The sequence below is a fragment of the Saimiri boliviensis genome, chromosome 8 (assembly GCF_048565385.1).
Source record: "Saimiri boliviensis isolate mSaiBol1 chromosome 8, mSaiBol1.pri, whole genome shotgun sequence".
Classification (NCBI taxonomy): domain Eukaryota; kingdom Metazoa; phylum Chordata; class Mammalia; order Primates; family Cebidae; genus Saimiri; species Saimiri boliviensis.
This window is the reverse complement of record NC_133456.1, coordinates 53037929-53060284: the sequence shown is the minus strand read 5'-3', so window position 1 is coordinate 53060284 and position 22356 is coordinate 53037929. Positions and strand designations below refer to the sequence as shown.

General features: G+C 38.7%; 1 protein-coding gene and 1 pseudogene across 15 annotated transcripts in view; one reads left to right on the top strand and one right to left on the bottom strand.

The window, feature by feature from the left end:
• CADPS (calcium dependent secretion activator) overlaps positions 1–22356 on the top strand; it is a 473986-nt gene that overhangs the window by 55310 nt on the left and 396320 nt on the right. The window lies entirely within an intron of this gene.
• On the bottom strand, positions 3005–3119 carry LOC120367242 (U6 spliceosomal RNA; annotated as a pseudogene).

Here is a 22356-nt window from a genome sequence, read left to right as displayed (position 1 = left end):
CTTAGCTTTTGGGTCACAAGTAGATGCTTGTCACTGTGGACTAAAGAGATTTGAAAACTGGGAGGATTAGCACAAGATACTGAAATGTGAAAAGAGTGATGACTATGGGTCAGCTCTTTTTGGTTTCCTCCAGGAGAAACTGCATTTTTAAAGCTCTCTTGTAAAAATTGTGAGGCTTCTGATTACACACTTTCATACAATTCTGTACTAAGGTAGGTTCCTGCAAAGGTAATGAGGTCGTGTTTATCCAGCAGTGCTGGGATGGCTTCATTTAGCCATGCCTGCTTTAAATGTACATGTGCATATTCAAAGTTACCATCGAGGGGAAATTTTCTTCCTCCCCCCGCCCCCGGAGTAATGTGTTTGCTCTAAATGGCTGTCCTAAGCTGCACATTGATTTATTTTGTTGTTGTTAAGTCCTCTCCTGTATGATGTTTGGAAATGAGGTTGTTTTAACACAACTTACTTTCATGCGTGGGGGAGAATAATAACGTACCCACCTTGGTAAACAAATTTATTTGAGGATCAGTGGGGGTGGTGAGTGGAGACAACCTCTAAGCCCACAAGCAGTCAGTTCCTAGGGGACTGCCTCCAAAGCCTGCAGTTAGCTAACCCTTTTCCTAAAGCGACAGCAGTTCAGAAATAGTTAAAGTGGGAAAGGGTTTTTTCTCATTACATATAGGCTTTGGTATGCAGAACACATTTTGTCTTCCTTTTGGCCATATTGATATTTCTTATAAATATGCTCAGTGTTCATAGCAAGAGTGGGTCAGAGTATCACACAATTGTTAATTTAAAGCTTTATTAAAGTATATGCTTCCCCCAGAGCCACACTCCGTGGAAGTTAAACAGGTAGAGAAAAACTGATCTCTCTTACAGCACAAATTGGAAAATGAAATGAGAAATCAACCATAAATATTTTAACCATTCAGGTTCTTCATATTATCAAAAAAAGATCAATTTGAAGATTTCAGATATATTCCAAAGCTGTTCTAACCCAATCAGAAAAGTATGGTTATTACTCATCTTTCCTTCTTTTAAGTAAATTTGCTTGAAGAAGAGAAAGAGCTGGGTCTAGGAGTGCAGGAAGGCATGGCAAGAAGGGAGAGTGAGAGAGACGGAAAAACACAGACACAGAGAAAAACAAGCCTTTTTCTTAAAAGTCCGATTAGTTGTTTTGCCTTGGTTTAGTTATAAACTCAAAAGGGTAGAAGCAGGAAGCAGCACCATATGACCAATTTTTAACAGAAACACATGGGGCAGGAGTGTATGATACCAAGCTTTCTCATGTGTCTGATTATTTTTATGAAAATGGTTTTGAAGCATAATGAACATCAGATAATTGTATAAATCCTATGTGCACACACCCGTGTAATCTGCACCTGGATCAAGGAACACAGAATAGTATCTGCCCCCCAGGAGACCATCCTGTCCCCTGCCAATCACTTCTCCCCCACCCTCCATCACCATTATCCTGATTCTCAGACCATAGATTGATTTCTCCTATTTTTGTAGTTTATATAAATGAAATCATAGCATGATGTCTCTGTGACTGGCCTCTTCTCTCACTGTGAGTTTAATTCATGCTTTTATGTAGCAGTAGTTGCTTTTTGCTATGTGTAGAATTCTATTGACTGTCATGAATATTTCACCCATTCTACTGCTGATGGGCGCTTCAGTTGTTTCTAGTACAGGGGTATTATAATCTGTGTTGCCCTGATCAATCTTGTACGTACCTTGTTAGTGAATATTTACCTACATATTTTATCTTCATTTATTTTAAGAACAGCAGTCTTTCAGCAGAGTAGGAAATTGAAATTTAATTTGTTTTATAAAAAACTGTATACATGGAAAAAAGACAGAACAATTTCAAAACAATTGACTAGCTCTGCTAAGAGAGGAAGCAAAAGAAAGATAGAAGTCCAGGAAAACCTGTCTTTGTGAAGTTGGTGTCAAAATGGAGTTAACTTTTTAAATGTTGTGATTTGTTTAGTGATTCATATCATTGACTAATTGCTTTGATCTTTAAAGTAATGAAAATAGTTGAAAGAGGAAGAAAGTGGATACTCCCTGTGCTTAGCAATTAAGTTTCATGGAGATAATTCCTGAGAATGGCAGAGCACAAAGTATACCCCAGCTTCATTTGAAATATGGTCTTGCAGCAACAAATTTGTGTTGCATTTTAAGAATATGGCTTGACAGTTTTGAAGGAATTGTAAGTTTGAGAACCACCGTAATTTAGGTTCTTTTTAAAAAATTTTTTAAATTTTATTTTATTTTACTTTAAGTTCTGGGGTACATATGCAGATTTTGCAGGATTGTTACATAGGTATATACATGCCATGATGGTTTGCTGCCTCCATCCCCGGTCACCTACATTAGGTATTTCTCCTAATGTTATCCCTCCCTAATCTCCCCACCCCCTGCTATCCCTCCCCTAGTTCCCCACCCCCCCAATAGACCCCACTGTGTGATGTTGCCTTCCCTGTGTCCATGTATTCTCATTGTTCAACGCCCACTTGTGAGTGAGAACATGCAGTGTTTGGTTTTCCGTTTTTGTGCCAGTTTGCTGAGAATGATGGTTTCCAGATTCATCCATGTCCCTGCAAAGGACATGAACTTATCCTTTTTTATGGCTGCATAGTATTCCATGGTGTATATGTGACATGTTTTCTTTATCCAGTCAATCTTTGATGGGCATTTTGGTCAGCTCCAAGTCTGTGCTATTGTAAACAGTGCCGCAATGAACATATGTGTGCATGTGTCTTTATAATAGATCAATTTATAATCCTTTGGGTATATACCCAGTAATAGGATTCCTGAGTCAAATGGTATTATTTCTAGATCCTTGAGGAATCACCACTTACAGTGTAACTTCTTCCCAGGATTTAATTAGACATGTGGGAAGTTATAAACCCATACTGAGATGCAATGTATATGTGAAACACACAAATTTAGAAGGAATTATATATTTTAAAAAGTAAAATATCACATTAATAGTTAAAAGAATTTTATATGAACTGCTTCACAAATTTATATCATCCTTGCATAGGGGCTATGTTAATCTTCTTTGTAATCATTCCAATTTTAATATACATGCTTCCCAAGTGAGAGAGCATGTGTACTGATTATGGTTTTAAATGTTAATATTGTGGATACACTGGGTTAAATATATTATGAAAATTTCATCTATTTCTCTTTATTAAGGTAGCTATAAAAACTTAAAGTTACGTGTGTGGCTTGTGTTACATTTTGACTGTGTTTTTAGATCTTCATGGCACCTTTCAAAGACTGGTGGTTTGGCAAAGAAAGCAATGAATTTGAAAGGACTGGGGAAACTAGTGTCTCAGGTGATATATTACAAGTGCTTACTCTGGGTATCTACCAATGGATTTCAGGGCATATGTTGATTTAGTGCAGTGGCAACTATCTTTTGCCTTATTATTTTAAAGCTTCTATGGTAAGATTAATATAAATTTAGTAAGTGCTAACTGTGTGCAGCGATATGAGAGATATATGGCCACTGTCTCTTGTTGAAAAGTTCCATGTTTCATTTATTCATTTGTTCACTTAGTAAAAATTTATTGAGCTTCTATTCTGTATTGGCAACAAGGCAAAGCATGGGAGATTTGGTGGTAAACAAAGTATAGCCTCTACTGTTTGTTGGCCACTTGCATGTTTTCTTTTGAGAAATGTCTGTTCATTTCCTTTGCCTACTTTTTAATGGAGTTATTTGCTTTTTGCTTGTTCAGTTAAGTTCCTTACAGATTCTGGACATTAGACCTTAGTCAAATGAATAGTTCACAAATACCTAATCTTATTCTGTAGGTTGCCTATTTGTTGACAGTTTTGCTATTTAGAAGCTCTTTAGTTTAATTAGGTCCCATTGTCAATTTTTTTTCTTGTTAGAAGTGCTTTTGAGGACTTAGTCATAAATTCTTTGCCAAGGCTGATGTTCAGAATGGTACTTCTTATTTTTTTCTATGATTTTAATAATTCTAGAACTTATATTTAAGTCTTTAATATATCTTGAGTTTATTTTTATATGTGGTGAAAGGTAGGGGTCCAGTTTTATTCTTCTGCGTATGGTTAGCCAGCTCTCCCAGCACTATTTATTGAAATAAGGAGTCATTTCCCCATTGCTTATTTTTGTCAACTTTATCAAAGATCAGATGCTTGTAGGTGTGTGACTTTATTTCTGGGTTCTCTATTCTGTTCTACTGGCTTAAGTGTCTGTTTTGTACCAGTACCATGCTGTTTAGGTTACTGTGGCCTTGTTGTATAGTTGGATGTCGGGTAATGTGATTCCTCCAACTTTATTCTTTGTGTTTAGTATTGCTTTTGCTATTTGGGCTCTTATTTGGTTCTATATAGATTTTAGAATAGTTTTTTTTTTTAATTCTGTAAAAGAAGACACTGGTAATTTGATAGAAATAGCATTGAATCTATAGATTGCTGTGGGCAATGTGACTATTTTAATAATATTGATTCTTCTAATTCATGCATATGAAATAATTTTCCGTTTGTTTGTGTTTAAACATTTTTGACCAGTGCCCTTCCCCTGTGCTTTCTCCATCAACTGCCATCCACAGCCTCAGAAATTAGCTCATTTAATTTCTACCAGAAAGTCAGAGAATCAGGAGGGTCACTAACTAAAAGGGTGTTACACATATATACATAAATCATTTGCCTGGAGAGTCATGACCCTGGTCTGATGCTTTCAAATGCTCTCTCATGTGGAGAGATGGATAATCCACGCTCTTATAATTCAGAAAAGGGTCCAATGTGAATTTCCTAAAAGTGCTTATGTGTGTCTTTCAGATGATAGAGAGGATGCATTTTGAACCATTTAATTGCTCCTATGAGTGACTTGCATAATGCCTATAGAACCATCTAGATGGTACATGTTGCCTGAAACAGCACATGCCAGTTTTCTTTGCTGCCTTTAAAATGAGATTGCAAGCACATCTGAAGCTAAATGACTCTTGATGTGTGATTATACCTTTACCACCATTCTAAGTAAAAAAGGTTTTGTTTTTTTTGTTGTTGTTGTTAACTCATTTTCTAGCAGGAAGGGATCATTTTTAAGGAGTGAAATTCTGGGTTCAGATTTCAGCTCTAGTGCTCACTCACCAATGAACCTTGGACATATTAGCTGAACAGCTTGAGCAGCTTCACCTCGCTTGAAGGCTACCTTATGTATGATGGCAAAAGAAGTTTTTAAAAAATGGCATTTACTTGACTATACAGTAAAATTATATACATTGTATAAAATGTACACATGCAGGAAAGCATATAAAAGTAACGACAATTACCTGTCTTTCCACCACTAAAAATAGATATTGTATGTTAAAATTTTTGTGTACCTCCTTCCAGTTTTTGAATATTTAATAGTTGAAGCCATACTGTATCTATATAATTATGGTAATTATGTATTTTGCCTCTTTTACTTGACATCACTCTGTAAATATTTTGCCTCATAATGAAAATCTTTTAAATGTAAGTTGATTTTATATATACCATTACCTAAGATAAACATATTATTTAGTCTTAGGAGGAAATATAAGTAGATAAAAGACATTTAAGCCATTTAAAAACACGGAAATAAATAAAAGCAGTTTTAAAATATTAAAGACAAATAAATACTAGTATCTGTAACATTTAATTCAAACTCCCACATAATGTTCTCTTTGTTTTTTTTTTTAAGTTTATCAAATCATTTGCTTAAATTATGACATTCAGAGATGATGAATGCCCTTATTTTGGAGAGAAAGATGGCTTTCTAACAAAATCAGCTGATGAGGATTTAAGAAGCACCAGCTCTTGCCCCATACGAAAGAATTGTGAATTACCAATTACAACCTTGATGCCATTGTTCAGTTGCCTGAGCAAAATATTAGGTGGCACACCTGTCAGAGCAGGAAGAGGAGTAACTGCTGGAGAAGCTCTTAGGAAACCTTAAGCCAGGCTTTGAAGGATGGGGTGGGATTGAAATAAGCCTTTATAATGCAGGGCTTCTGACAGTTAAGTGCCATATCCCTTAATCTACAAATGATGGATTTGCAATTATTTCAGAATAACAAATATAAATCCGTAGTGCCAAATGCATGCATTTTCTTGAGATTTCTAGTGTGGATGGTGTGTACTTCTGAGAGGTGGAAATGACAAGCAGGTAACTCTGGAGGTGATTATGCGATGAACAGCTCTTAAGGAGTGCAGGAGAAGGTTGGCTTACAGATTTTTTAAATAAGGCTGGATGGTAGAGGAGTGGGTGGAATATGTGGAAAAAAGAGGGGAGAGCAATTAGGTAAAAACGTTAGGCCACTCTCTTAGTTAAATATTAACAATATTGTGGAGCATTTGACTTGATTTATTCAAATGTGCTTTCCCTCCAACACGTTATGCAATTTACATCACTGACTCAGCTTTTGTTGGGGCATCAGCCTCCAAGAAAGCTTCATGAAAGCTAGAACCATGGGTCCCAGTTTAAGAAGGGCTGATTTATAAACATTCTGGTTACATAAACTACTATTCTGCTATTCTGGGTTTGTTTCCCCAACACCAGTACCAGTTCCTTTAGATTTTGTATCAGATTCATTTGAATTGGAATGGGAGGAGAAAGCTCAGCTTAACTGACAGCCTTTGTCAGTAAAGGTGCTGCCTCTGTCAGGTAAGATGCTTTGTGTGCAGCTCTGCGCCAGGTACCAAACACACATAAGAGCTCTGCATCATCACAGTCGCCCTAATGGGCAGCATTTCTGCCTGTGGACTCAGGCTGGAAATGCAAAGAAATGACAGTGGGATATTCAGCAAAGGAGGCTCACAGGAAACAAAGACCCTCGAGAGTGAAGCTATGGTTTTAGGATGCAGTCATTCAGCTTTCTATGACTTAGTGTGCAAAGACCTGGATTAATTCTGCTACAGAACTGTATTTTAACGGGATCATGAAAGTCATTTTGTTCTCTCCATGATTATAAGAAATTCTTGCTCTGGGAAAGAACAGACAACAGACCATTAGTAAAAAACCAATCAGAGCAATAAAGAAGTTAATCAGATACTTTCATGAGAATTTCCCCCAAGGATTTTAATATTTAGTGGACATGTACTTGAAAAGCTGTTTCTTAGAAATTGATACTCATGAATGATGATGATATTAATAATATCGGTGGTAGTAATAATATGACCACTACTACTAACATGCTTCGAGTGCTCATTATAAACTGGTAGTAATATTGGGTGCTTATGTGAATAAAATTGCTCATTTGACCCTAGGTAACATTATTGTCCTTACTTTTTAGAGGAAAATCTGAGGCTTACGTTCTCCCACATAGAAAACGGTTTTTAGTTCAGATCCATCTGGTACCAAAACCATGCTTTTGACTACTACTCTCCATTGCTTGTTTAGAGCTGAAAGGGATCTTAGGGAAGGTCATTTCCCAGATTTGGGGCCCATAATGGTAGTGGCTTGACCAGCATCCCACAGGTCCTTAGCAGCAGAGTTGGAATTGCATTCTGGTTTGTGGTTATAATTAGATTCAGAAAATATGCAGGCCAGTGTGGATCACTTGAAAATAATCCTGGTATTCAAGAATTACTTTTGGGTGATATGGCTATATTGTGACTACTGCAGCAAAATTAAAAAGCAGTGTTTTATGTTAAGATGTAATTGTATGTTGAACACATACATCTTAACACAAAACATTGATTTTTAACGATGGGGGTGAGAGTCTATTAAAGAAATACAATGTCTTTATATCCTGATGGGTATGATACTGTCAGATTTATTTGTCTGATGGATATTATGCATCATATATGACAGGCACTGTGTCAGAGGATGAAAATACAGCAACAGGCAAGATAAACCTCATCCCTCCTCTCGTGGACCTGATGTTCTAGTAGAATAAGACAGAAGACTGTTCAAGTAATTAATAAGAAAATATCAGATAGTGATAAGTGCTTTGCATAATGTTAAAGCTGTGTGATGCAATAGAGACTTCCTGGGAGCTACTTTAGACTGGGCAGTCTGCGGAGGTGACATTTTGGCTGAAACTTGAATAACAAAAGGAAACAGTCACATGAGATAAGAGGAATGAGTATTCCTGGCAAATGATGATTACTGTGGAAAAGCTCTGAGATAGGACAAACCCTGAGACTGGCTTGCTTGAGAAAGAGAAAGAAGACCTGTGTCACTGGCATGCAGTGAAAGAGGGCAAAGGTAATACCATTACAGAGGTGGCCAGGAGTTTGCTCTTGTGGGTATTTTTGAGCCAGAGGAAACAGTTTGGATGTTATTCCAAGTGCAATGGGAAGCCATTGGAAGTTTCAGCAGGAGGAGCAACATGATTCAATTTTTTGTTGTTGTTGTTGTTGTTGTTGTTGTTTAAAAAAAAAAAAACATTGACATCTAGGAAACATCAGAAGAAACAGTAGGAGCTGATATGTCAATGAGGAAACATGACAATTGATCAGCAAAGGACGGTGGCAAGGACTCAAGTGGCAGCAGTGCAGATGTACAGAGGTAGTAGGATACAAGCTAGGAGGATCACTAAAATGTAAAAGGGTTTTACACACATATACATAAATCATTTGGAGAGCCATGCCCTTGGTCTGATGTTTTCAAATGCTCTCTCATATGGAGAGATGGATAATCCACTCTCTTATAATTCAGAAAGGGGTCCAACATGAATTTCCCAAAAGGCACTTATGTGTGTCTTTCAGATAATAGAGAGGATGCATTTTGAACCATTTAATTGCTCCTATGAGCAGATTGCATAATGTCTATAGAACCATCTAGATGGCACATGTTGCCTGAAACAGCACATGCCAGTTTTCTTTGCTGCCTTTAAAATGCGATTGCAAGCACATCTGAAGCTAAATAACTCTTGATGTGTGATTGTACCTTTACTGCAATTCTAAGTAGAAAAGATGGCTTTTTTGTTCATTCATTTTCTAGCAGGAAGGAATATTCCTATATTTGGCAATAGACTCAACAGAACTTGACAATGGATTAAGTGAAGGAAAAAATAAAGAAAAAATAAATCAATAATGATGTCTACATGTTTTGGTTTGTCCAGTTGAGTACATGGTGGTTTGTTTACTGAGTTGGAGGAGGAAGAGATTTAGAATGGAAAAGTTGAGAGTTTTGTTTGGGCCATGTTAGGTTTGAGATGCATATTGTACTCCGCCGTCTAGGTAAAGGGCATCCATTAAGCATTGGATCTAAGAGTCTAGAGCTTAGTGGAAGGTCAAGGTTACAGATAAAGTTTTGATTGCCATTTGCATAGGAGGTGGCACGTAAGGCCACCTATTGGATGATGACATCTCAAGGGAAAGGACATTGAGGTGAGGAGACCCAAAACAGGGCCCTGGCACTCCCCAACATTTGATGTCCAATGGAGGAGGAGGAATAAACCGTGGATGCTAGGAAGGAAGGTCAGGTAGTCAGAAGGAAAACCGGGAGAATGGTGTCTTGGAACCTAGGAGAAGTTATACAAATAAGACATAGCTGGGTGCCACTAAGGAAAATGGAGAATGATGATGAGAAATAGCAATCAAGCCTGGGCCTGAAGCGAGACTTTTTGACCCCACCCTTTGTCCCTAAAGACTAAGAATAGGTAACTAGACCACCAGGAGAGCTTAAGGTTCTCTCTCTTTTTCCACTTTTATACTTTTTCTCTCTCTCATTCTCTGCCTCTTGACCTAAGTCTCATTTTTCTGGAGAGTGTGACTCTCAAAATCTTGTACCCCAGTTTTCTCATTAGGCTAGCAATCTTTTATCAGCATTTTATTACATTTAGAAATAACAAGTTGGTAGTGCCTAAAAATTGATGGGAAATAGCACCCTCTTGACAAGAATCTCGATGTATAACAGTTGACCCAGGAAAATGAACCACAGTAGAAATAATGGCCAATGAAAAAAATCACTGTGGCAATATATATTTGAAATCATTGTGAATAAAAACTGATAGATGAAGCAAATATTTATTAAGGATTTTCAAAAAAAAATGAGCTCATCCCTATGAAAATAATTTTCATAAAATAAAAATTAAAATTGAAAAATTGGAAATGATTTTGTGTTGGATAGAAACTTGATTTAAAAATTATGGCCAGGCTCGGTGGCTCACACCTGTAATCCCAGCACTTTGAGAGGCTGACGTGGGTAGATTACTTGAACTTTTGAGTTTGAGACCAGATTGGCCAAGATAGTGAAACCTCATCTCTACTAAAAATACAAAAATTAGCCAGGCGTAATGGTGGACACCAGTAATCCCAGCTACTCGGGAAGCTGAGACAGGAGAATTACTTGAACCCAAGAGGCGGAGGTTGCAGTGAGCCGAGATGGTGCCACTGCCCTCCAGCCTGGGCAACAAGAGCAAAACGTCATCTCAAAAAAAAGAAAAAAAAAGAAAGAAATTTAATTAAAGATTTAAACTGGCTTACTGATATTTGTCCAAGAAACAACTGCCTTGATGAAGATTCTCCAGTATTGATTTAAGTCTGATAATGTTTATAAGCAAGACATTTGTGGCATTGAAATGGAAGGGTCAAACCCTAGGGTCAAAATGTCTTACTCCCTGATAGACTCATTTTGTGCAATAATATATCATGAACACAAACTGTCTTTAAAATATAGTAATTAAAAACTCATTGAAGTCATCTTTAATTTCAAAGCTCTTGATTTGAAAAAGTGATCTCTCTCAGACTGTGGACTTCACTGTCCCAAGACTATAAATGTTAAAGAGGAAATAATTATTCCAGAATTTTATTCAGGAAGAGCTGTAGATTCCTTGCCTGAGCAAGGACAATTTCTAAATTAGTGTCATTTGAATTAGTGCCTTTTCAACTGGAAACAGTTCTCTCAAAAATACTTGATTGTTCTTATGCTTGTTTCCTTTTTTAAAAAAAAAAATCACATTGGGTTGTAATTGAGGTTAATATTAGCTAAAACCTACTTTAATCATTAAATTCAGTAACATACTCTACCAGTTACTAGCTGTATGTCCTTAAATAAGTTACCTAATCTCTCTAATCCTATTTCCTCAACCATAAAGGGGACCAATAACACACACCTCACAGGATTATTGTCAGGATTAAGTGAGAGGAAGATTTTAAATGCCCTGTTTCTTTTTATTTATTTAGAGACAAGCTTTTGCTCTATTGTCCAGCCTGGAGTGCAGTGGTGATCACGGCTCACTGCAGCCTGGGTCTCCCATGCTCAAGCAATCTTCCTGCCTCAGCCTTCTGAGTATCTGGGATTACAGTGGTACGCTGACACCCCAGCCAGCTTGTTGTTGTTGTTATTATTATTATTATTATTATTATTAACTAAAGATGAGGTCTTGCTGTATTGTCCAGGATGAATGCCCTGGTTTAAAGTAGATGCTCAATGGAAGTCTTTACTATTGCTGCTATCATTAGCATACTGTACATTTTCTGTGTACACAATGTGATTACTTTAGCTATTTGGTCTGAACAATTTGTCTCCCAAATAGTTTGAAAATTTTCCCAGGCAAGGGTTAAGCTCTCAACCTTTATTAGTGCCTTTCATTCCTCTGTATCAGTCATAGCAGAACACAGCTGGCTCACCCAGACTGGGTAATTGAGGGGTACATAATGAAGGGATTATTTAAAGAAGGTTGGACAGAGCAAGGAAAAGCTACAGGGGATGGAGAAACACCCTGGGGCTAGGAACAGCAGGGAGCCCATAGGTTTTAGAGGCAGAGGAGGGGGTTATCAGTGAGAGCTTGGAGCACAAAAGACAGGCCACTCAGCAAGGACTGCAGCTTTCGATAGAGAAGTGCCAAAGTGCTATCTGGCAGGAAGGGAGCCGGTAGATTAAATACTCCAACCTCTCTCTCTTCCCACCCTGATCTCCTGCTGGTGCCTTCTCATTAGCTGAGCTCAACAGAAAAGCATCAGGCAAGGAAGCTGGTTACAGCAGTCTATAGACATCATCATACCTGAGCGCAGAGCAGAGGAGGAAAGGGAAGAGAATGGATCTAGGGAAATAAAATGAGAGTAGGCAGCAGAGCCTTTCCAGCCCAGTCAATGAATACAGATGCTTTACATATAGTTAGTGCTGATACATGTTTGTGGGAGGAAGGGAAAGGAAAACTGGCTGAAGGCAGTTCATAAACTATAGACAGTTCATCTTTAAGTGAAGATAGAGAAAAACTCTGTGTAATAGCATCATAGTTTAGAGGTAAGGTTTGAAATCAGACCAACCCCAGTGTAAATCATGCCTTGGCGCTTCCTAACGGAGTGATCAAAGGCAGTTACTACAAGACTTAGCCTCAGTTTCTTCCTCAGACAAAAAGAGATAAGGTTAATACCTACTTCATAGGTTGCTTCTGAGCAGTAACTAAGAGGGTGGATACAGTACACCTGGCACAGAAATAAGAAATGTTAGCAAATGTATTCTCAGTAACAGTGAGCGCTTCTCAACTAGGGGCAATTTTGATCCCTAACTCCATTCCAGGGAACATTCTACAGGGTCAGGAGGTATTTTTTGTTGTAACAACTGGGGAGTGCTACTGGCATGTAGTTGATAGAAGCCATGAATCCTGCTTAAATATCCCACCATGCCTAGGACTGCCCGCCACCACAAAGAATTACCTGGCCCAAAATGTAAATAGCTCTGAGGGTAAGAAATCCCTCCCTGTACTGATTTCATCTCTGTATTTCCATCCTTGGGCCTCTGTATTTCTTGATAGTGGTTTTTAAGACCCATGATTATTTATACTTTGTTCACTCTCAGTAAATTTAAAGTTTTCGTTCTCTCCCTCCCATAAAAAGCTCAGGACGTACTGCGTATGTGGCACTTCGACACAATGTGATCTTGTCTTTCCACCATTTGAAGTAAATAAACAAATACATAAATAAAGATAAAATAGAAATCACAGTGATATGTTGTAATCTGAACTACAGCCACCCAGCATTGAAGCATTTATGTCACTTATAGATATGCAAGGCAATAATACACCATACAGAGCTATTTCTAGGGGTGTTTCAAATCACCAGGGAGCAGCATGTTGAAGCGTGTTGTTTCTGCAGCTGTAATCTCTGGTGAGCCTCTTTCCGAAAGGAAAACAAAAAGGCACAGTAAAACTAGTGAGTCTAAACTAGGTCAGTGGAATTAAACATTAATTTAAATAAAGGCTGTCCTTCAGCACAATCCGAATGTATTTCCTCTGTCTCAGTCACTCACCCCTATCACCCAACCCATCCCTATTCTACCCAGAATTGCCCCTGGCAACAGTGGCCTTTCCTCTTGAGAAAGCTGACGTTATTGAAACAGAATGCGCTTGGCCTCAAGATGGCTCTGAGTCTTCACTATGTGTTTTGTATCCTCCAACCTCAAAGGGGGAGTGGTCTTCCCAGCTCCCCAGTTTATACATTTATCTGTCCATTCATTCATCCATCAAGTATTTATTGTGGTCCTTGACTTGGGCAGTGCAGGCATAATGGTCCCTGTCCACATGGAGCGTGTAATCCACTGGGGGATGGGGACATTCATCAGGTAAGCAAACAAATTAAACATCCTGATTGTGACCAGGGCTGTTCATGGAGCAGGGAGGCACCAGAGAAGATAAAATCAGAGTCCTACTGAGGCAATGTGGTCAGGAAAGGTCTCTTTGAGGTGACGGAGTTGCCAGTGACACAAGAAGACCTTTTAAAAGTAAGGCAAGAAAAGGGTACCTGGGGAGAAGAACCAGCCTGTGCAAAGGCCCTAAGGCACAGAAAAGTTGGATCTGTTCAGGGCCTAAAAATGTGCAAATTAGGCTTCATTGGTGAGACGATATAGGAAAAGATCAGCAGGTGAAGAACTTGAAGTAATCCTGAATGTTATCCTCTCATAGCCGGGAAAAATGAGAGGATTTTTCAGCTACACAGCAACTTAATATCTGTTAACTTTAGAGTGCTTTTTCTATGAGCCAAGAGCACTTTACAGTTGGTAACACTAACACTCACGTTCACCTTGTGAGATAAGAATGGTTGTTATATGGATGAAAAATGGAGGCACAGGGAGGGTAGGAAACTCCAGTTCATACAGTTATGTGTCAGAGTTTCTCATCTCTCCACTGTTAACATGTGGGGCAAGGACCATCATGTTCATTTTGAGATGTTGGGCAGCAACACAGCCTCCTACCCACTAGATGCCAGTAGTAGTCTCCCCTTACCTTCAGATGTGATAACTAAAATATGTGTCCAGACTTTGACAAATAGCCCTAGGGAAGGGCTGAGCAGAATGCCCTCTGGTTGAGAACCCTGTTACGTAGGGGGAAAAAGGAAAGCATCTCAAATGCCATTATTCAGTGATGACCCTACCCTTGGTGTCTTACAGACTCTTTAATAAGCTTTCTCTGTGTTTTCAAGGATCAGTCATCTCGGAGCAAGGCTTCTCTCCTTCCCCAGCTAGTGACTACATGATCTTGTAGGTTTATCCGCTCAATAAATCGCTCAGCAGGTGTGGTGATGTAAAGTTGCATGGTTCAGCTCTTCTGTTCATTAAAATACATCTTAAAGACAGAAGAGTGGGGATTGGTAAGAGGAGGCAAAGCATAGAAGAGGCAAGTGTTCTCTGCCTCAGCCCTGTCCATTTCTAAGTGTTCTTCTTGCTCATTTCAGAAGCCCACACAGCATTACTAGGTGACTTCCGTTTGAATCTGAGAACTAGTGTCTCTTAGCAGTGCAGACATATTGCTGGTGATGACCTATTTGGGGACACAAAAGAGTGCCTCCGTTCTCTGGATCAACATTCTGAACCAGACCAGAGAATATTAGGACAGAGAAGGATGGCTGGGGATTGCTTAGTGACCCTTAGAAAAGATTGTACACCATAGTGAACTAGCTTCAGATTCTTGATTTGAAAAAATGTGATGGCGTCAAGCATTATGAATGTCCACTGGATAAGTAACCCATCAGTGTCCGTTTATTAATTCAATTCATTCAATACTTGGGATTTTAAAGGTATATTTTGAACTCTTTTCACTTTGAAACTACCTCCTTCATCCAGGGTCTCTAAATCCACCCCCATCAAAATCTACCAGCCAGAGATTCACTGATTCATTCAATTAAAATGTTTTGGGTGTCTATCACTTTGGGTTAGAGACATTAAGAGAGGTTGACCTAATCATGAAGAGGGGTGACTGGGAGGTTGCTCAGTGAATGTGAAGGCTGTTCAGAGATTTGAAAAATGGGTAGAAGTGAATTAGATAAAGAAAGTGGTAAGAAGGAAAACATTCCAGGCAAGTAGTAGAGGGTGGACAAAGAGCCAACAGACAAGCTGGTTTTATAGGTGCAGACTTTTTGGACAATATTTCAAGAAACACTTAAGAGTATGTTTTAAACTCTTGGTATATGGATTTGTGTATGTGCACATGTGTGCATGAGTGTTTTAATGTGGCATCATTATACACTGTCCACACCCCATAATACTACGTTATAGTCAAAATTTGGCTTGGCCTTATGTGTCCTGCGGTTTAATCATGCTCCACTGATACATATTATTTGCTTACACAGAACAGACTTTTGCTGTGTATGTCAGCTTTGGGAGACAGAGTTGCCAATCTGAATCTTTCTCTTCACAAAGACTTCACTGGATAGAAACCACAAAACGATGTTTTAACACAAGCAAAGTGTATTAAAACAAACAGCGATGTCTGCACGATTATGTCCAACCAAATAACAGTAAAGAAAATAATAGGATTCAGGAAAATCTAGACAGCCTTGATGATTAAAACTGGAAAAAAAACGTACATTTTGAGATTGGAACTACCTGGATTTAAATCTCAATTTCATCTCATGTGTGACCCTAAACAAAGTAGCTTCACTCAGCTGAGCCTGTTTTTTTAATTTGTAAAAAGGGGTAATGACACCTGCTTCACAGGTTGATTTAGGAGTACAGTTGATTTGTGAAAAATACCAGGCACATTATTGGTGTTAAATAAGTGGGAGCTACTATGATGGTTATTATTACCAAATTATTATCAAACAATATTTAATTTCCTGGATTTTAAACATGGAACCACAGATTTCATTTACAGATTCCTGATAGCCACAGCACAACAGGAAAGTCCTGTTATATTTTTCATGAATAAAAGCATAAAAATTCCTTAAGGAAAGACAAGATTATCTGGGAACTTATGCATGAAATAATGTTTTTCCTGGGTTTTCATTGATGTCTCATGGAGAAATACAGGAGACACTATCTTAAACATCATCCCTGTGGCAAATAAATATAAATTCTATGTGCTTATATCTTTTTTAATCTTTCAGAGTAAGCCAAAGTCATAAAACCAGAGAACAGTTGTGGGCCAGGGACTGTTTCTAATTCAACTTTAAATCTGCCAAAAAATTCTTACATCAATGGCATTTGTGGAGTAAATCATCTGTTCTTTACTTTCCTATTTTATAAGCACATATTTAGCTAGTGTGCATGAAGCACTACCTTTTAGTTAAGCCTCTCAGTACCTCCTCATGGTTTGTGATATAATGTCCACTTTACAGATGGAGAAGCTGGCTCACAGTCCAAGGTTAGTCACCACGCTAGGAAGTGGGGAATCCAGGACTGAAACCAAGATCCCTTTGACTTGACTCTGCTCTTACGGTCTACCCCAGCCTGCCACCTTAACACGCATATCTAAGCTCTGTTTTCCCCTCAAGGGAAAATAAGGGCTTTGCATAAAAACAGAAGGAAAAGTAAATTGGGGGCTCTAGATGTAAATCTGTTTTATTACTAAGACATCAAGAAAGAATGTTTTGTAAATGAATTTTCTGGGAGAGATGTTTTAATCTTTTTGTTGTTGTTTTGGTTTATTCCAAACCATTTAACTAAAATGGCATAGATAAAAAGTATACTAAGAAACACATTTAACAAAATCATGGCACTACAATATACATACCAAATTGCATGGGTGGCTCTGATTTTGAATTCCGTGCCTTCAAAAATGCATTTCTATATTTAATAAGTCATGTTAACTCATATTCGGTAAACACACAGTAAACTCACATTTAAAATATCTTCCCAGTAAATTTAGTTTTCATTTTTCTACATGATTCTAAGAGAGCATATAATAACTTAGTCATAGCCCATATAGTCAAGTGAAATGATTAGTGCCTTCAACGGGAGTGGTACCCATGAATATTACAAGGAATTTCATTTAGAATGAAGACCTTAATATTTGCTTTCAACATTTTGTTTACCAAAAAGAATGATGGTGTTTATAGTGATGACAATTATCATTGTCAAGAACTGAGAAGGGTCTACAATTTTACTATACTGAGCTTCCTAAATGCTGGCAGATGACCCAAAACTCCTGCAAAAGTGGCAAAGGACTGTCCTACTCACACTACAGCAGAGGACATGTGCTTTCTGTTGGTACCTGTTTCTCCTGTTCCCCAAGTCCTGTGGGGGTAACTTGGAGGAGCCCAGGCAGATACTGCAAACGCGGTGAATCTGTGTCACAGCTAAGGAACCCTGCAATTAGGAAAGCCCAATCTTAGAAGGTACTGCTAGCGAACCTGCAGTCTGTCTGGAGAGAAACATCATCCTTATTATCCTAGTCAGGAAACAAATCTTTCTTCTGCCCTTCAGAGAAGCTCTATCTCTGTTTTCCAAGACTATTTGACATGTAAACATCTTTGAAAGGACAGTCAAGAATGCAAGCGGTCACAAGAAATGTAGAAATATCATGGATAATGACTTCCGAATTGTGATGATGACGGTGGTGGCGGTGGTGGCAGCTAACATTTATTGAGCTCCCATTTCCCAGACATGATCAAGTTCTTTGCATACATAATCTCATTCAACCCCATTATAAACTCAAAAGTATACAGTATTATCTACGTTTATACATAAAAAATAGCTGAGGCTCAGAGAGGTTAGGAAACTGCCCCAGGGTCACATTCAGACACTGGAAGAGCCAACACCTGAGTGCAGGTTGATTTGACTCTAGAATTTGTGCCTGTAATCCTAACATTATCTTGCTGCTTGACAAAATGTATTTAGACCTGAATATATTCCATAGCAGAAGCAAGTTATTTAAAAATATAGATAAATTTAGCATCGGCCTGCGAAGATATTATTTTTCTTACCAAGATATCAAGGAAGAGTATTTCATAGGTGAAGTTGTTGAGAAAGTAGATGAGAGAGCCAATTTGAATCTAGGAATTCTGCCTCCAGAGTTAGGGCACATCACTCCCAGGGTATACGGCTAACACTGGACAGAGGCACCCTTGGCTATAAAGGCCAGAATCTAGAGTAGTTAGCTTTGGACAAGTAACCCCCTCATTTGGGTCTTAACTCTTTTGCTTAAGAAAAAGAGTTCAGAGCACTCAAGTAAAGTGCTGTCATCAGTGGTGGACAATCTGTGAAGCACTGCTCTTCTCCTGGAGAGCATGGGCAAGGTAGGCACACGTGACCCAAATATGCTCTCTAGAGGAGGGTCATCACAACGGGGTTCTGGAAGATGACCATCAGGTGAAGCTTGGACAGCAGCTCTAGAGGGTAACACTAGGAATGGCTGCTGACGTTCATACCAAAATATCTTATGTCTAGAGAGACTCATGGCAGTGGATTCTCCATCAGTAGTTGGGAATTTCTGATGCTTTACGAGCCGATGCAGGTCAGTCATTCTTTACTCAACAATTTCTTAATGAATGTCTGCTCTATGGGAGATCCTTCTTCATAATCTGGTATAAATACTGACAAACAAGCGTGTTACTGGGATACAAAGTGAAACATCGTGTAAAGAAGCTATGTAGAAAGATTAATGAGAGGAAGCAGGAAAAAGTACCTAACATTCTAGGGATATTGAGGGAAGCTTTACAGGTGTAACACTTGGGCTGAACTTTAAAAGATGAGTAAAAATTTCATCTCCCTGTTTGTATTTGTGTTCTCTAGTGGGACAGAACTAATAGGATAGATGTACATATGAAGGAGAGTTTATTAAGGAGTATTGACTCACACAATCACAAAGTGAAGTCCAACAGCAGGCCATCTGCAAGCTGAAGAGCAAGGAAGCCAGTCCGAGTCCCAAAACCTTTAAAAGTACGAAAGCCGAAAGTGCAGCCTTTACAGATGTAAGTCCAAGAGTCCAAAGGCTGAAGAATTAGAGTCTGATGTTCAAGGTCAGGAAGCATACAACATGGGAGAAAGATGCAGTCCGGAAGACTCAGCAAATCCAGTCATTGCATGTTCTTCTGCCTGCTTTATCCTAGCCACACTGGCAGCTGATTAGATGGTGCCCACCCACTCAGATTAAGGGTGGGTCTATCTCTCCGAGTCCACTGACTCCAATGTTAGTCTCCTTAGGCAACACCCTCACAGACACACCCAGAAATAATACTTGGCATCCTTCAATCCAATCAAGTTGACACTCAGTATTAGCCATCACACTGTTGAGGAGCTTCATTGCATTTATCTCAATCTGGAATGTTTATTTAATACTTACTGGTATATTGTCTGTCTGCCACGTCTTTCATACTCACTTCTATATCCACGGCTCCAAGTATAGTGCCTAGAATACGGTAGATGCTCAGTATTTTTTGAATTAATGAATGAATGAATGTCAGACATTTAAGTTTTGCATTTATTCTTCATGGTTGTTTCTAAAATACATATGTGTTACATTTTTCAGTTTTAAAGACTTTTGTTATAGATTATTATTACTATATTTCAGGAAATCTTTTATTTATTTATTTATTAACTTTTAAGTTCAGGGGTACAAGTGCAGGTTTGTTACACAGGTAAACTTATGTCATGGGGTCTGTTGCGCAGATTATTTTATCACCTAGGTGTTAAGCTTAGTACCCATTCGTTATTTTTCCTGACCCCCTTCCTCCTCCCACCTTCTACCCTCCAACAGGCCCTATGTGTGCTGTTCTTCTCTTTGTGTTCATGTGTTCTCATTGTTTAGTTCCTAGGTTAAAGTGAGAACATGTGGTATTTGGTTTTCTGTTCTTGTATTACTTTGCTTAGGGTAACAGCCTCCAGCTCCATCCACGTCCTTGCAAAGGACATGATCAGGAAACCTTTTAAATTTGCCTTTCTGGAAATATCTACCTTCTCTATCAAACAGAGGACAAAGTGCAATGAGAGTTGATTGGATAACTCATTCATTATTCATTTGATATTTTATGAGCATCTACTGCATGCAAAGTGCTGGGAGGGGAGCAGTCACACAGAAGGCAAGACTTGATCTCCACCCATGAGAAAACCAAACAGTCACAGGACACAATTTGTGGGCCTACTATGTAAGAAAGAACAAAACAAAGAAACATAACAGCATCCCCCAAGAAAAGAATGGCATTAAAGGGCTACTTCATGGACATTCCCTAAGGAAAAAAAAAACTGTATAGTAACTCAAACTGATTTTCTGGGAGAAAAACTTTTGGGTTGGATAATACAGGTTAACTCTGTGCATTAATTTCTCCAGACTCTTTCAGCACCATCTTACTTCTCTTTCTCTCTTAAAGGAAAAATTATGCAGTTGGTGAAATTGTAAATATAAGCATGCTTACAGTTTTAAGAAAAATAATGACTTAAGCTTAGAAATATTCTAGCATTTATTTAATTAGTAGGTGATTATGAAATACTAAATTATGGGAAGCAGTGTTTTCATAGCAATAGTTTGTTTACCCAAGGAATTTCTGTCACACATTTTTTGATTCCAACATTTTCTACATTTATTCAAATTTTATTTTTTTCCTCTGAAGCACTAAAACACACAATTTTTATCAAGTAGACTGGCTTGTCTGCAAATATGCTGATCCTGAATGGTTATAAAATATTTATGCAGGTCATTTAAGTTGAATCAGAAATGGTTTCCAATCAGAGTGAAATCATCTTTTAGTTTTAAGCAAATGATGCCCGTATAAATAAGAGTTGTAATTATGCCCATGCTTAGACTCTCTCTGCTACAGGCCTTCTCTGGAAAAAATAGTTAATGTCTTTTTAACACATCATTTGTCTTCTTATGTAATGCCTTCATGGATTTCATCATCCTTTTTCTTAACTTGACCAGGTGCAAATTGCTGCCCTTCTTGAGCTCAAGAAAAGGAAGTTGTAAGCATGCTTCATAGAAATTCAGATAAGCCCCAGAATGGTGGCTTGTGCCTGTGGTCCAAACTACTCCAGAGGCTGAGGCAGGAGGATCACTTGGGCCCAAGAGTTCTGGGCTATAGTATTATGCCGTTCTGTGTTTGTGCTGAGTTCAGCATCCATGTGGTTACCTACTGGTAGCAGGGACCACCAGGTTATCTAAGGAGGGCCCAGATTAGAAACAGAGCAGATCAAACTCTTGTGCTGATCAGTAGTGGAATTGCGCCTGTGAATAGCCACTACAATCCAGCCTGGGCAATGTAGTGAGACTCTGTCTCTGAAAAAAAATTCTAATGATGTAATACCGTAGTTTTCCTGAATAAAACCTTAATAGCTCTCAGTGCTTATAGGATCAAATTCAAGCTTTTTAGCACATGGTTCAAGACTTTCCATAACCAGGCCCATGCCATCCCTTCCCCACACTTAACCATCTAACATTTAATCATTTAGAGTGTCACCGCCATCATGATTTCTGTACCCCTGCTGATGTTGTTCCCTCCACCTGGAATATGGTCCCAGCTTTCTCTACTCAGTTACCTCCCATTGATCTTTCAGCAATCAGCTTCATTTCATGTCCTGCAGGAGGCCTTCCCCTACTATCCAAGTCTGGTTAGGAGCCCCTCTGTGCTCCATAATACCAGTGGTAGACAGAAGGTTTGTGGAAATCGTTTGTCCATATGTTCCTCGCCCAAGAGACTAAATGTTCTTCAAGGGCCAGAATGTGTTTTATTCTTCTTTGAGCCCCAGTGTCTGGCACTCTGTGAGCATTCAATGAATATTTGTTGAATGAATGAATGAGGACCTATGAAGAAGAACCTGAAACAGAAAGTTGGTAAAGTAGGATGGACCTTAAAAATACAATCCTTAGACTGGGCGTGGTGGCTCACACCTGTAATCCAAGCGCTTTGGGAGGCTGAGGCTGGCAGATTACCTGAGGTTGGGAGTTCAAGACCAGCCTGACCAACATGGAGAAACCCCATCTCTGCTAAAAATTTAAAAAATTAGCCCAGTGTGATGGTGCATGCCTGTAGTCCCAGTTACTCAGAAGGCTGAGGCAGGAGAATCACTTGTACCCAAGAGGCGGAGGTCACAGTGGGCCGAGATTGTGCCATTGCACTCCAGCCTGGGCAACAAGAGTGAAACTCTGTCTCAAAAAAATTATATGTATATATATATATATATATATATATATATATATATATATATATGCATGCCTTAGAAAACAAGAAAAGCCTGAAGAATCTAGCTAATGT